This window comes from Podarcis cretensis, assembly GCF_951804945.1.
Source record: "Podarcis cretensis genome assembly, chromosome: 5".
Classification (NCBI taxonomy): domain Eukaryota; kingdom Metazoa; phylum Chordata; class Lepidosauria; order Squamata; family Lacertidae; genus Podarcis; species Podarcis cretensis.
Window position 1 is genome coordinate 77976095 of NC_137174.1, and position 16216 is coordinate 77992310.

A 16216-nucleotide genomic window follows, 5' to 3' on the forward strand; every position below is an offset into this window, starting at 1 on the left:
GATGTAATCTGTGTAACCCAACCTCTTCTTAATGTATTCATGATGTAATCTGTGTAACCCAACCTCTTCTTAATGTATTCATGGTGTAACTGGGATGTATTTTGCACTGTATTCTGGGACATGGAGGGAAGTTTCAAAAGTTCATGTCACCCCTTTCTCGCTGTTCAATCTCACCTTGAACCTGTTGCGCAATAAACTTGGATCTTCTGCAGCTTGCTCCTGTCTCCGGCTGAGCTCATTTTCCTCCGCAGGGACCCGTGGACTTAGTCCGACGAGCTGGGTGGCAGAGCAGCCTCGCACCCGGATTTTACCGTAACAAATATTAAAAACTTCCCTAAACAGGGCTGCCTTCGGATGCCTTTTAAAGATAAGATAGCTGCTTATTTCCTTCACATCTGAAGGGAGGGCATTCCACAGGGCAGGCGCCACTACCGAGAAGGCCCTCTGTCTGGTACCCTGTAACCTCACTTCTCGCAATGAGGGAACCAACAGAAGGCCCTTTTCTAGTCAGACTGAAGCTGGTTTGAGGGAAAACACATCAAGCAGCAGTACTTGTCAAGGAGCTGTAGGATCTAATACCACGGAAACTAATGCTAATATGCCCAAGAACCTCATCAAAATGCTGGAGAAGCTGCATCTCCACAGGCACATACCTCCACATGTGGTGGGAATGTCCTAAAATCCAACTGTTCTGGACATCAATCATACAAGAAATATGCAAAATAACTAAGCAAGTATTAGAAGTCACCTCAGAACTGGCCCTACTAAACATCTTCCAAGATAATAATGCCCACTCACATCGCAAAGAGCTTATAACCCACCTACTCTCAGCAGCCAGAAGCATCATAGCCATACACTGGAGAAACCTGTCAGGAGTAAGCATAGACCAATGGTATAGTACAGAAAACAGCCTTACTGTATTAGAAAAACTAGCCAATAAACTGAAACTGACATGGGGACAAATAGAAGAAGATGCCTTCACCCTGGTATGGTTACCCTTTATCACATACACAGCCCAACAAGACAACAACAAGAGCCCGCCAACAGCATATGACTCAATCTGGCTAACCTGATCCAAACACACACACACACACACACACACACACACTACTCACACACAAAAACAAATTTCACTACAGCCAATCAGAGACAACCCTAGGCCACCCCCAGTTTCTCTCACCACCAAAGAAATACAAGCGAATAGTAAAGAGAACCCACAAGTGACGGTGACATAAAACCCCACATGTACACTAAGTAGAAGACTAGAAGCATTGCCACCTGACCCCACCCCACTAACCGTTCTCCCTCCATCTCTTTCCCCCTTTTCTTTCTAACCTAACATTGTATGTATATATAAAAAAGGATCTGCAGGATCGATATGAGTTGTGGCTAAAGTTGTGTGTAAAGGTAAAGGGACCCCTGACCATTAAGTCCAGTCGTGACTGACTCTGGAGTTGCGGCGCTCATCTCACTTTATTCGCCGAGGGAGCCGACGTTTGTCCGCAGACAGTCTTTCCAGGTCATGTGGCCAGCATGACTAAGCCGCTTCTGGCGAACCAGAGCAGCGCACGGAAACGCAGTTTACCTTCCCACCGGAGCGGTACCTATTTATCTACTTGCACTTTGACATGCTTTCAAACTGCTAGGTTGGCAGGAGCTGGGACCAAGCAACAAGAGCTCACCCCGTCGCAGGGATTCGAACCACCGACCTTCTGATTGGCAAGTCCTAGGCTCTCTGGTTTAACCCACAGCGCCACCCGCGTTGTGTGTATGCAGCTTCACACTGGATCTAGAGTAAGCGGTGATGTGAACATGCCCTCCAATTCATTCTGTGGGATCTAACATTTACACAGATTCCTTGGGAAAGTGAAGTGTGTGTCTTGGGGTGAGAGTGAGCAGCAGTAACCAGAAGGAGTGGCAACTGCAGCACTTGCTCAAAAATCCCCTCTTAGATCTGCTACCTTATGGTTCATTTGCTTGATTTATTTGATGAATGGGGCTCAGCGGGTTCAAGAAAAGTGCACATATTAAAAAGTTATTATATAATGTACCTGCCTCTCCCCCCCCCCAAAAAAAATCCCATCATGCAAACCTTTTAATTCCTCTTTGCACCTGTCTAGTAAACTGTTAACAAGAGTATAGAGCTTAGTCACAGTGGCAAGAATTATTGAGAGACAGCTTAAAATGACATGGAAAAGCCTTGTGGCAGAAATACCTTCATATTCACTTGAATAAATACATAAAACCTGGATGTTAGCTCTTGGACCATTAAGCTGCTTTACTGGTGCATTACCATGTAAATCGGGATGTGTCTCGACTTCATTAGTCATTTGCTTGAGAAAAAAGGAGTAAAAGTGACAGCTTCAAAAATTAAGGAGACTATAGGTAAGTGACACGCACAAAAAATCTCTTTGGCTTTTTAAAGACATTTTCTCTTTAAAGAACAGGTATTATATAATTTAGTGTATACTTCAAAATGTAACTTGTGCATGCATAGTTATTTATTTATTGAATTTATATCCCGCTCTTCCTCCCCTAGGAGCCCAGGATGGCAGATACCTATGCAATTTTAAAACAAAACAAAGACAGTCTACACCTTGTAAAAACAACCATAGTTAAAAACATTCCAAAAATGATCACAATTAAAAATCAGCTTCCATCCATTAATCTTGAGGTTGCCAGGAACAATATTCTTCAGCCACTAAATGGCTGCGTAAACAGGAATGTTTTTAGGTTCCTCCTAAAGATTAATAATGATGCAAGCAGGTGGACCTCATTAGGGAGGGCATTCCACAATCAGGGAACCACCACTGAAAAGGCCCTGACATGAGCTATTGCCAACTGGGCAGCACTGGGCACCACTAACAAGGCCTCATCTGCCTATTTTTGGGTCTGAGCAATTGTGTATAAACTAGAGTGTTAATGCACATGTGGGGATTGCACAAAGCCACATATCTTTCCAAACAACAGGGATTTTTGTACACTACAGTGGTACCTCGGGTTACATACGCTTCAGGTTACATACGCTTCAGGTTACAGACTCTGCTAACCCAGAAATAGTGCTTCAGGTTAAGAACTTTGCTTCAGTATGAGAACAGAAATTGTGCTCCGGCGGCGTGGCAGCAGCATGAGGCCCCATTAGCTAAAGTGGTGCTTCAGGTTAAGAAGAGTTTCAGGTTAAGTACGGACCTCCGGAATGAATTAAGTACTTAACCCGAGTTACCACTGTAGAGGCTTAAATTGGTTTAAAGGTCGTTGCTTCTCCTCCAGGAAAACTGCAAAGTGAATGTGGTAGGAATTTCTTAGTATACTCCCTGAACTACAATTCCCATAATTCTTTGAGAGGAACCAAGGCACTTAGCAGATATAAAACTGCTAAAAGCTTGTCACACACAAATATACTCCATGCGTACCCCACACGTGTACACAACTATTCACAGGCTCGATATTCAGGGGCCGGGGACCTTTAAAATAACCAATGGGGCACCCATTTCAGAAGTGGGATCCCCCCCCTTTTCCCCTGTGTGCCCCCCAAATCAGCTTCAGGGTGTTGAGAAGGGGAAACAAGAACTTAGAACTCCCATTGTGCAATCATATGTCTCTCCCCACCCCCTCTTTTTACAAACTTTATTTAAGAAAGAAAAAATTCCCCCAGCAGATTTCTGTTGTGCAAGTGGATGGACAGCACTGGATGTCACCCAAGATAATTCAACATATTAAAGCACATTAAAACAGCAGGCAGCCCTGTAAAGATCATAAAACAAATTCAGCATGCTGACTTCAGCGTCTACCTCACCACTGAGGAAGTATGGCAATCTAACAATGGTAGTTTAATCAGCCCTTTGCAATGGGGAACTCATTGAGGCTAAATACCCATGACTCTTAGCCATAATTGTGCCAGCTATTTATATTCATGTCTTACCTGCTGGGCGGCTAAGCCAGCCTGGCGAAACACATGTGTGTGTGTCTCATGATTTCTTTTGTTCTTCCCTGTCTGAGTAGCTGGCAATGCCTTTGATCAAGATCATTGGCATGTATTAGGAAAGCACACTCATCTTTTGCCAGGTTCTTCAGTGTTTGCTAAAGGTGATTAATATCTCTATTTTTTGTGTGTATCTTAATTCCAGTGAACTACAAAAGGTGAGTGGACCTGAGCAATAGCTCTTGGCATATGTGGGGCAACGGTTATGTATTAAACTTAGTAATTGCTTGTCGCCAAAGAAGGTTTCCAAGCAACTCACACAGAAAAATCTATGAACAAATACAATTTACAATAGAAGGGGGGGGGGAGAGAATAATATAAACATTAATATACCATACAGCATACATCTAAAGCAGCCCTTCCCATAACAGCAAAAACAACATTGGCAGCACAGTAACGAAAACCAAATTTATACTTCCACACGCTAACCAGCAGAGAAAATAAAACTTGACAGAGTAAGTAAGTTTTTGAGAAGAGTTTAAAGACTGCAAATAGTGGATCATCCGAAATAGTTTTGCAGTGCACTTGCTACCACCCAAAACCAACTGTTTCCAGTGGAAGATTATACTGTAGAAAGGTTAGAGTCACATTTGTTGCTCTGTCCATTTTTGCCTCTGGCTTTGCCCTCCAGTGGCCCTTGGTCCTCAGCAGCGAATGTGGCCTTTGAGCCAGAAATGGTTCCCCATCTCTGCTATACATGTAGAAGAGGGTGTATCTTGTGACTACTCTTCTACTCTAGCCTTTAGCAGCTAGTTTGGAAGCAAAGTGTTTCCATTAAAGTACAGAGTATCTCCAATTTTCTGCAATTGGTGCTCTCCTACAAGACAATTTCTACTTGGTCCTTGCACAGTGATCTTCTTGCCATGCCTTCTTCCATGCCTCACCCATCCCTTGATGAAACAGATCTTCTCTTGTGTCTTGTTATTAAAAATTCACACTCACTTTATAGTTTTTCTTTATAGACTCCAAGATCTGAAGTTCTCGCCACCGAGCTCAGCTGCAGCCAAAGTGGATTGCGCTGTAATCCCAACAAAAAAATATAGTTGACCAAGAATTCTGTCTCCACAGTACCATTGCGTTTTCACGCAGGATAGTTCCTTTTGTCGACTCACTAAAACATATTCTACATCGTACATAGGAACCCATAATTCTTTTGGGAATTATAGGGACAGAACTACCTAAACTGTATGGAAACTTATTCAAGTATGCTACTACTGTGGCAGGAATGTTACTCACCCGAAAATGGAAGGAAGCAGAAGTCCCAGCAAAGGAAGAATGGATACAAAAACTTATGGAATATGAAGAAATGGTGAAACTTACTGGAAGAATAAGAAATCAAGATAACAAACTTTTTATAAATGAATGGAAATGGTTTATTGAATATTGACAGATAAATTGTAAACAGATAAGAACATTAGGAGGATTTTTGCAATAACCTGCAGTTTTATAAGAGTATATATTTAAAGTAGATGAATAAATGAGCAAAGTGAGTTAATTTGGATATGCAGAAGATGTTAAAAATAAATTTAAGGAACCGCAGAAATAGGGGGAAGGAAGTCAAGTTTTGAAATGTTAAAAGGATTGTAAAATTAGTGAAATTTATAAACCTGAAAAGCATAAATAAAATTAACAAACATAGGAACCCAGGAGAGTGCCACACCTCAGCCAGCTTCTGATTGTGCATAACCGCTGCCTTCAAGCCACAGTCCTCAGCAAGTGAACATGTCTTCTCACTGCTCTGCAACACCCTATTGCCAGACGATCTCTTCCTTCCATTTGCCACTTTGCTTCCACGTGGAAGGTGACTGCCCCGTGCTGTTGCACACTGTGTTCTTCTAGGGAAGAGAAAATGGACCAAATGTATATATCCATAAGGAACATAAATGAGAAGAGCCTGCTGGATCAGGCGCTGGCCGAGCTAGTCAAGTATCCTGTTCTCATACTGTGCGCGCACACACACACACACACACACACACATACCCCAGATGCCCGTAGGAAACCCCACAAGCATGACCCAAGCACAAGAGCTCTTCTCCCTTCTGTGGTTTCCAGCAACTGGTATTCAGAAGCATCGCTGCCTCCAACTTTCGGAAATATCACTGCCTCCACTCAGGTGCAGTGTGCTTTGGTGAGATCACAGGCCACCCATAGCCAAACAGCAAGAGCTGGCCAACACACATCCATTTAAGCAAGAAGCATTATTATATGAGGGACGCGGGTGGCGCTGTGGGTTAAACCACAGAGCCTAGGACTTGCTGATCAGAAGGTCGGCAGTTCGAATCCCCGCAATGGGGTGAGCTCCCGCTGCTCGGTCCCTGCTCCTGCCAACCTAGCAGTGCAAGTAGATAAATGGTGTTTCCGTGTGCTGCTCTGGTTTGCCAGAAGCAGCTTAGTCATGCTGGCCACATGACCCAGAAGCTGTACGCCGGCTCCCTCGGCCAGTAAAGCGAAATGAGCGCCGCAACCCCAGAGTCGTCCGCGACTGGACCTAATGGTCAGGGGTCCCTTTACCTTTACCTATTACCATATGAACGTAAGGAGAACATGCCATTATCTCCATCTAGTTTGGTGTTGCCTACACTGACAGGCAGTGTCTCTTTGGGATTGGCAGTGCCAGGGATTGAACTTGGAACCTTCTGCATGCAAAGCAGATGCTCAAGTACTGAGCTACGGTCTTTGTGAAAGCAAATGGGGCACCACAAGGAAGTTCTAGCTGCAACTGGCAGCTTTTGGACATTTCTGCATTCCATTGCAGCACATGCCTTAAACAGCTTTGCCTTACATATGGGACACAGCCTTTGTCTGCCCTTTTCTGTGACTGCACAGCTTCCAGTATTTGACAGTGGAAAATATGCACGCAGTTCATTCATGGCCAGTGAGGACACTTAAGGAAACAATGAATCAACAGCATGAAATACCAGTGTTAACAGTGTGCAATCCTATGCATGCTAATTGCGAGGCAAGTTCCATTAGGATTGCTGCTTAAGTGGAGTCACCAAAGCAAACTTCTGGCACATGGTGTGTTGTTGTTTTTTGTTTAGTTACAAAACAGAGCGCTGGTTTCGCAAGGTGAGAAGAGCCATGGGGGTAGGGTGTGTGGTAATTTGGGGGTTTTGTTTTCTATACTGTAGCTTGATGTGGGCCATTGTGATAGGCTAGGATTAAAAATTAAAGTTACAGTAATTCAAATGGAAGAAAATGGGACCTGGGGTTGGCTGGGATTGGAATCCCAAGCTAGACTGCCAGGGAGACTGACTACACTGAGCAAATGTCCAGGAGTTCCATTTTAGAAATGTAATAGAGATGTTTGGGAATGACGAAAATATGATGGAAAGACTTTCATTGAAATGCAATGGACTACAGCGGTCTAAACGGCCTGGGAAATCTCTCCACCAACAACTTGTATTGTGTACACAGGTTTGTTTTATTTTCTTTTAAATCCCCTTCTATGGTCTCTGGTTTATTCTTACATAACTCTTCATGGTTATTTTTACATTTCGAAATCCAACTTGTCTGGTTTTAAATTAGGCTATAAAATTGAACTGCTACCAACTTCCCTTCCCACTCAGTCTCAATGTGTTGGCCATATTAATCAGACTAATTGGGAGCAATTGTACCAGATTACATAGATAAATCATCATGATTACAGAATCTTCACTACGGGAAAACAGAACTCAAAACAGCTCTGAATGATTGCAAGCCGGGATGTTGCTGATGGGAAAGAACTCTGCAAACGCAAACTGCAGAGCTCAAATAAACAATCTGTTTGTTCTTGCCTTGAGTTGTGCCATTGCCAGCCTGTGCGGGCAACGTGACTGTGGAAGAAAGCTATTTCAAGGCAATTTCTGGACCTCTCAGCCTAATCTACTTTGCAGGGTTGTTGTAAAGTAGGGCATGGGTGGAAAGAACCAAATCTTGAGTTCCTTGTAGGAAAAGCAGGTCGTAAATTTATTGTGTGCTCACTTGTAATCTAATTTATTGTGGTTTGAGTTCCGCTGAATTTTCGCCCATCTGGAAAGCTCATTTGTGAAATCATCCCAGATGTCGCTTCAGAATAAAATGAACTGGGTTGAGGAATGAGATGTTAACAGATAAGTACCATTTTCTGGGGCAGCTTGGCCAGTACAAATATACTGACAGATTTTTGAAAGGCTATAAAACTCAAAGTGCATGCGAGAGAAGGTGCACAATGTAGCTGTTTTCATAAGGAACTCAGTGTATAGCTTTCAATCTCTCTCTTCCCCACATGACTCAGGATCCACTTGTAACCCCAACTTGCTTCTTGAAACACTTTAAAAGATTTGGACTAGATTTGTTTTCCTTAAAAAATATTGCCCACTTTTAACCTCTACCTCTCTCTCTCTCTCTCTCTCTCTCTCTCTCTCTCTCTCTCCCTTGCAAAGGGAAGTGTGCAAAGGAAGAGGAAGGCCACAAAACCCTGACTATGGGGGTTTTCCTTCTGGGTATTAGAGACACCAGAAAAGGAAGAGGAGGTGACAGTCAGCCATAGTGAGCACATTTGTGTAGTGGCTCATTCGGCCAAAAATATGCTCCACACACACACACACACACACACACACACACACACACCTGGATTTCCCCAGGAAAAGGAAGGACCCAGGAGTGTGATGTCATGGTTTGCTTCCTAGAGCTATTGTCAGTTTAATCTCTAAATATTGCTGTCAACATCTTTCTCTGGGTTCAATAAGGGCTACCCGGGCTGAAGTCCCTCATCCCAGTTCAGCCAGAGATACACTGGAGTAAGTTAGGGTTGTCATAGTTCAAAAAGTGAAAATCTGGACACCACCTTTTGCAAAATCTCAAGAAAAGAAAGAAGTCACTGAGCTATTTTGAAGCAAATTCGCCAAAATCTTGGCTTCTGAAATTTTCATGGACATTCAAGTGATTTCCACCTGAACACCAATGGGTGTTTTCCGGCTATGTCCAGAAAATTCCGGACGTATGGCAAGCCTAGGGAAAGTTCCCTATCCCATCTCAACTGAGGGTTAGCTGAAGCTGGCTGACCCAGCACTAAGTCCCAAGAAAGGGGAGGCAGGGCAGGTGCAGAATGACCCCTGTTCCAATCTCCATTCAGCTTGGGCATGTGACCTAGCAACCCAGTGGAAGTTACACTGGCAAAAAGAGTGTGTATGTAAGAACAAACTCTATTTTAAAGGCTCCTCCCCCCTTTCTGGCAGTCTCTGGCTGGCTCCGCCAGCTGTTCCCCCAGTTCTGACCAGAGTTTGGAATAGGGTTAAAGTATGCCTTCTTAAGTTCTGAAGGTTTCCTACCGTTGGGCTTACTCTGCAAGTTTACTCTGAATTTATTAGCTATTTCACTCCAGCTGGCCATGCATACTCTAGCCCACGATGTACTTCCCATGTGTTTGGGAAACCCCCAGTCTTTTCTAGATTTAGAACATTTTTATCTTCCTGCAATTACTGCCACTTTCACTTATTTCAATGCCAGTGCCATTTTTGGACATTTTTTTTACCCTTGAAGCAGAAATGTGACACCCTGCTGCTCCATTACGGTGTGTGGGGTGGGAAGGCACACAGAGAGGTTGACGGCAGAAACGTGATGTTCCTTCAGAATCTGCTGCACAAAGCAATTGCACTGCATTGCTTCATCATGGTATGACTTGTTCCACTACTTAAGAAATATATCCTAACATCATAGCCTTGGTCCTGGATTCTTGAGGGGGCATTTCCATTGAGCCTAACCTTTGTGGCCCTGTGGTATCTTCTCCCATTTGAAAAGAGTTGTAGAAGCAAAAACTAAGTGATAACCAGATTACGTTTGTAAATTTTAATGAAGCATTGTGATGGAAAATATATTAAAAGGGGATGAAGTTTTACAGCAATAATATAAACAACAAAAAAGAAAGGTGTTTAAAGTTAAAGAATGAAGGATTTACAGACAAGTTGAGGGAAGTTGGAAAAAGAGAAATAAGATGTAACTAAGATGTATGGAGTGTATAATTTTGTTTTGTATTTGAAAATTAATAAAAAATATATATTAAAAAAAAATGAAAAGAGTTGCAGAAGTGCAGACCCCAACATTTCCTGTTCCGACTCTGAAGCTGCGGGATGCATTAGCAAAAGGAATCGCCTGGTCTCTCCTTCCATTGTTTTGGAAGGTGGTTTTTCATTTTATTTTAAAAGGTTATCCTTTGATAACGTTTACTGCCAGAACTCGCTGATGACGTAGACTCAGAGGTAGGCAGCTTGGTGTTTGCCAGATGTTTGGGACTACCATTCTAGGGTCCCATCTGCACTGGACATTTAAAACACTATTTCACTGCTTTAAATAGCCGTGGTGAAATATACTTGGAGTCGAGAGTGGATTTCATGCTCTTTATTCAGCTCATAGTGGTGAGGAGGAATGGAAGTTCCCCCAGAATGTCTGCTTTATATACATCATTTACACAATGGGCCCCACCGTGATTGGCTAATTCCGGGATTCACCTGTAGGCCAATCAGGTTGCGGATTCACTTCCACCTGGAGCTGGATTGGGTGGCTCCTGTGGACAATCAGACTTCTGCATTCTGGGTCCTATTGTTCTAGGTCTAATCAGACTGCTGCATTCTGAATCCTATTCAACTCAGTACATAAAACATGGCTTCTCCCAAAGCATCTTAGGAAAGATAGTTTGGTGCTGAGTGTTGTTAGAAGATCCCTCTTCCCTTCTCAGAGCTTCAATTCTCAAGAGTGGTTTTACAGCCAAGCCATCTTCCCAGGGCACTCTGAGAACTGAAGGAGGAGGTCTCCTCACAATGCTCACCACCCTTAACAAATTGCACTTCCCAGGATTCTCGTGGGGCCAGGGAGACCTGACTATTCAAAGTGGCATGATACTGCAAATGGTCCTTGGAGATGCAGATGGAAGACTATCTCAGAGCCTGTTCCAGCATCTGTGTACAGGGCCCTCTACCATCAACTGCCCCATGGGAAAGGTGTTCTATAGGATGGGAAGAGAGAGGACAGGCAAAGACCTCCTTAGAGCCGCTGCCAGCTGAACTTTCTCCTTCCCTGTGCCATATATACCACCAACTGCCCTGTGAGAAGGACTCAGAGAAAGAGAGGCAAGCAAAGACCCCTTCAGAGCCTTAATTACCCCCACCCCATTGGTTTTGTCTTTCTTGTAAGCCACCTTGGAAGGATTTGTATTGTTGAAATGCAGGATATAAATGATTGTAATAGATAAATAAGCCCCATCAGCACGGGCAATGATCAGAAGGATGGGAGTTGTAGTCCAAAAATATCTAGAAGGCACCATGTTGGCTTACTTGTGTTGCAAGGTACAGTGGTACCTTGGGTTAAGTACTGAATTCGTTCTGGAGGTCCGTTCTTAACCTGAAACTGTTCTTAACCTGAAGCACCACTTTAGCTAATGGGGCCTCCCGCAGTGCCAGAGCACAATTTCTGTTCTCATCCTGAAGCAAAGTTCTTAACCTGAGGTACTATTTCTGGATTAGCGGAGTCTGTAACCTGAAGTGTATGTAACCTGAGGTTCCACTGTATTGGGATATGCCTTTCAGCTGCTCTTGCCTGTTGCATTTGCTTTTAATAGGTTCTTAACTGGTTTTAGATGGCATATTCTATTATCAGGCTGAGCTACCTTGAGTGATTTGTTTTTCTTTTCTGAAATAAAACAAATGATCAATAATGGACTGAATGGATCTCTACCCACCCAGTGGTTATGATAGATGCAAGCGAACTGCTTATTTTATAAGCCTCTTGCGTCTCTGTGGGTGAACTCTCAGTTATTCAGCTAGCTCTGTGGCTGATGAGTCATTCCTCGCCCTTGAATCATTTCTGATGGATGTGAAACACCTCCCTCTGAATTGCTACCTTGATGAGACATTTGCATGACCAGTTTCATGAGAGAATGGGAGCAGTCTCATGATTTCCCATTCATGTGCTCCAGCTGATCTGGAGACACATGTCTAATTTCTCCCAATGTCTTCCTGTGTTGGGTTTCATTCTACAACTGACCGGAAGAAGCAAAATGCCAGGAACTCTGTTGTCATATGTGGCTTGGGTGCAAGCAAGCAATTAAACCGTAGGACATTAAAGTCTCACCAGGGTATCTCTCGGCTTCATCCCATGACAGTCACTAGGCAGACATGAGGTGGTTGATAGACTGTGAACATTTCAGGGCTAGGAAAGATTCCTTTCCTTATTTTTACTGGCCTTTCAGTTATCTTACACTCAGAGCAGAGCTGGGTCTGCTGTTCTTTATTTGATTCTTTCAGTATTTATTTCATCTGCCTTGCCATGTGGGTAATTTGCCGCTTGTATTACGTTAGTCAGAAAACTCAATAAAAGTATGTTGTTTTTTAAGTGGGTGTAAGCATTCAGTAAGTTTATTAGGACAAGCCCAGATAATTGGGGTGTGTCTCCAAAAAAATGCAGGGCATGGATTATCTGTTATAACACACATCACTGTGACGTCTGTCTGATGGTAGTAGACACTGTTGCTAAATGACACCGCTTATGGATTTGGGTGGGAGAGGTGGTGCACTCAAGTAATTGTGGGACGTACATGTGACAAAACTGCTTTCAGCATCCTTCTCCATTTTGGCTTTATCCAATACTGAGGATATAATGACATACCTATTTGGGAAGCAAGCTCCAGATGTCCAGTGGCTCCTAAGAGTTCATCCATATTTGTGGACTGCTCTTGGTTTTCATTCCACAGAGGTATCCAGGCAACAGGTTTGTTGACCTAACCTGGGTGGTAAAGGATGGAGTGCTTAGTCAACAGTATCTTAAGTACTGACCTGACCTGCAGACAGTATAATGACTTGGGCTGTGATTGGTTATCTAGCCAAATATAGCCTGCATAGACAGTGTGATGCAGTAGTTAGGGTGTTGGGCTGGGACCTGAGGAATCAGGGTTGAAATCTCCACTTAGCCATGAAGTTCAATCCATGAAGCTCACTGAGTGATTTGAGGCCAGGCTAACCTGCCTCCCAGGGTTGTTGTGAGAATGACAGTGGAAAGCCATACATACCACCTTGAGCTCTTGGCAGGAAAGACATGCCATGATAAAATAAATATCTAGCACAAGAAATAGGAGTGGGTCCAACCTGCATCTACAGTTCATTTCCAACATGGCCTTGACCATTAATACTGGCATTTGTCTATTCTTACTGGGTTTCCCAAGTAAGCAAGGCAATACTGGTATTCTAAAGCAATGTCCTCTGCAGTTTACATGTGCCCTGATCTCCAGTAAAAATCCCCAAATGATACTTTGGTGAACACGTGTGTAAGATACAGGTTTACATATGGATGTGTATTAGACACATGAGTGGATTACAAGAGCGATCCATTGACTTCTTAAAGTGTTCTAAAACAACCCAAATCACACATTGAATGACCACTCACATTGGCGCCACTTGTAAACAACTGGTACTAAGCTCTTTGTGTAAATCGGTTCACCGTGAAGTTGCAATGCCCTGTTTTCAGGCATTTCTGATAGCATTCCTAAAATATCTGCAACTACAGCGAGGACCTGTTTCTGACAAATACCTTATTGCATGGAGTTGTTGTACATGCAGCTACCTTGCTGCCGCTGCCACCTTTCAGAATAAAGAAGAAGAGTTGTGAGATGCTTTGGTTGGAAGCCCTCAACCACATATCTGTTACACAGAGAGTTAAAATATGCATCCTCCTGACTCACAGCTAGCTTTGAACCACCAGAAGTGCTTGCTCAGCAACTCCATGTAGATGGATTGCCACAGAGTATTTCAGTGCTTGCTGCATCTAACAGTGATATGGCATCTGTGCTTCCTTAAAAGGAAGAAGAATTTGCACAAAGTGAAGCTCCCAGTGGAGCTCTTGACAGGTTTGCCCTCCTCAGAAGTGACACAATCTCTGCCCATTGCAAAGGATGGGCTTCTTTGCACGTATCAACTAATGTCATGTTAACTATTAAGCAACTCACAGCTGTTTTGGGTTAGGCTGTAGGACACCACCTCAAGAGTCAGTCTTCTGTCACATAACGTACATGGGGAAGGGCCATGGCCTGGCATGTTCCATATGCAGAAAGACCCAGGTTCAATCTCTCTAGGCAGGGCAGGGAGAGACCCATCCCTGAGACCCTGGAGAGCAGCTGCCAGACAGTGTCAGCAATACTGAGTTGGATAGTCGAATAGTTGCACTCAGTATGTGGCAGCACCCTATCTTCCTATGGTTTTTTAGTGGTTCCAGACTTTCCATTAGGGTTGGTTCCCAAAGCTGTTGCTCAGGGATTTCTGCTCAAGATCTTCATTTTCTTTTTAAGCTTTCTTCATTGCTCCCACCACCACCAGAAGTACAGTTGGTGAGGACAGGCAAGGAGACCTTTTTGGGTAACTTATGGAAGAGCTTTTGTTTTATTCCAGCAAGGTAATAGAGCCTGCAATGATAGATGTTATTTCCTGTTTGTTGACATGCTTTTATGATGTGGTTTGATTTTTGTTTTATTGTTAGGATTGTATTTTATAAATGTTATAAATCTATATCTATCTATCTGTGTGTGTGTGTGTGTGTGTGTGCGCGCGCGTGCGTGCTTTGAGTCTTCTTCTGCCTGCAGACAAGAAATGAAAGCAATATCCTGTCCTTGCATCTGAATGTAATGGCAAACCTTGGTTTGCTGCTCACCAGGAAGTCAGTTGTGGAACTGGAGCATGTGAGGGAGAAGAAAGACAGGGGTGCACAAGCACAAATAGCCAAACCATGGTTTGCCACTACATGCGAACCAAGCCCAAGTGTCTTGGAAGCATTCACTTGCGATACACACCATGTTCACCAAAAACAATTGATGCAAGTACATGATGCACCAAATCCTGTCAAAAAGCTTGCATACCAAAGAACGTTCTATACTTGATGTATTCCATGAATACAATACAGTGGTACCTCTGGTTACGTACTTAATTAGTTCCGGAGGTCCATTCTTAACCTGAAACTGTTCTTAACCTGAAGCACCACTTTAGCTAATGGGGCCTCCTGCTGCTGCCGTGCCGCCGATGTGCAATTTCTGTTCTCATCCTGAAGCAAAGTTCTTAACCAGAGGGAATATTTCTGGGTTAGCGGAGTCTGTAACCTGAAGCGAATGTAACCTGAAGCGAACGTAACCTGAAGCGTATGTAACCCGAGGCGAATGTAACCTGAAGCGTATGTAACCCGAGATACCACTGTAAATGTATAAAGAAAAGCTGTCAGCACTCTGAACAGAATGAACATGCCTTAGAACTGCACCTGGGATATGAAGAGTTTGACCAGGCAACAGGTGTCTTTGTGGCAAAGGATTGTTATCTCTCTTCCATGAATTTTGAAGGAGCTGCAGAACAAGAGACTTTGAGCTATGCCTTAAGAAGTCTTCCTAATCTATTTTTTACATAGGAGTCAAGCCAAATAAACAAAATGATTAGTGTTATTTCATGACAGCTTACTGAAAATAGACGAATATTGTGCAGAAATCAAAGGCAAATTCCACAAGGGCACCTTAACAATCCAAACAGTGCACAGTAACGTGTCACTGAGACTTACTGGCTTGACCATGGATCAAAGAGTTTGTGTTGCAATCGGGCTGAAAGGGGTTGCAACATTCACCACCTCTATTTCAGCAAGTCAAAATGGGCACAGTCCCACATGAGAACCACCTTACCTTCCTTCACATCAACTTGATGTTTCTTGTTTCAACCCCACCAAGTCAGAAGGAACACCAAGGATATAAAGAGAGGAACGGAGACTGCGACCTTATGCATACTTACCTAGGGGTAATCCCTTTTGAACACAGCATAACTGGACTTCTGAGTAAGCAAGCACACGATTGCACCATGAAGGGATCAAAGAGTTCCTCAATCCCTTTGATGGCAGCATAAAGACAATACAATCTCTTATCGATCAGTTCTAGAATAATTGCACCAGCTGCAGTCAAGGACTCCCTCCTGAACGGCAAACAATTGCTAGGATGCACTGATCACTGAATCATTTTAGTGGATTGGAATAACGACACAGAAGGGGCTAATTGTGTTTTTGGAAGCATGAAAATAAAGAAACTGTTAATTAAAATTCCTCCAAATGAAGCTGGAAATAGAGTGGGAAGAATCCTCCAAACTAGGGTTGAGGAACTTCTGACCTACAAGCCAAATTTGGCCCAAAAAGCTTCACCCATATGGCTCACCAGGCCCTTTCCACCAAAGCATGCCCAATGCTATCTCACCTTTCGCCATATGTGGGGGC

The 16216-nt window shown here is 43.4% G+C and overlaps 1 long non-coding RNA gene across 1 annotated transcript in view; it reads right to left on the bottom strand.

The window, feature by feature from the left end:
• The window catches only part of LOC307217257, a 29132-nt gene extending 16419 nt beyond the window's left edge, over window positions 1-12713 (bottom strand). Inside the window, exon 1 of the long non-coding RNA XR_013839495.1 lies at window positions 12602-12713. This is a non-coding gene — a long non-coding RNA (uncharacterized lncRNA). The remainder of the gene's footprint in view (window positions 1-12601) is intronic.
• Between the last annotated feature and the right edge of the window lie 3503 nt (window positions 12714-16216).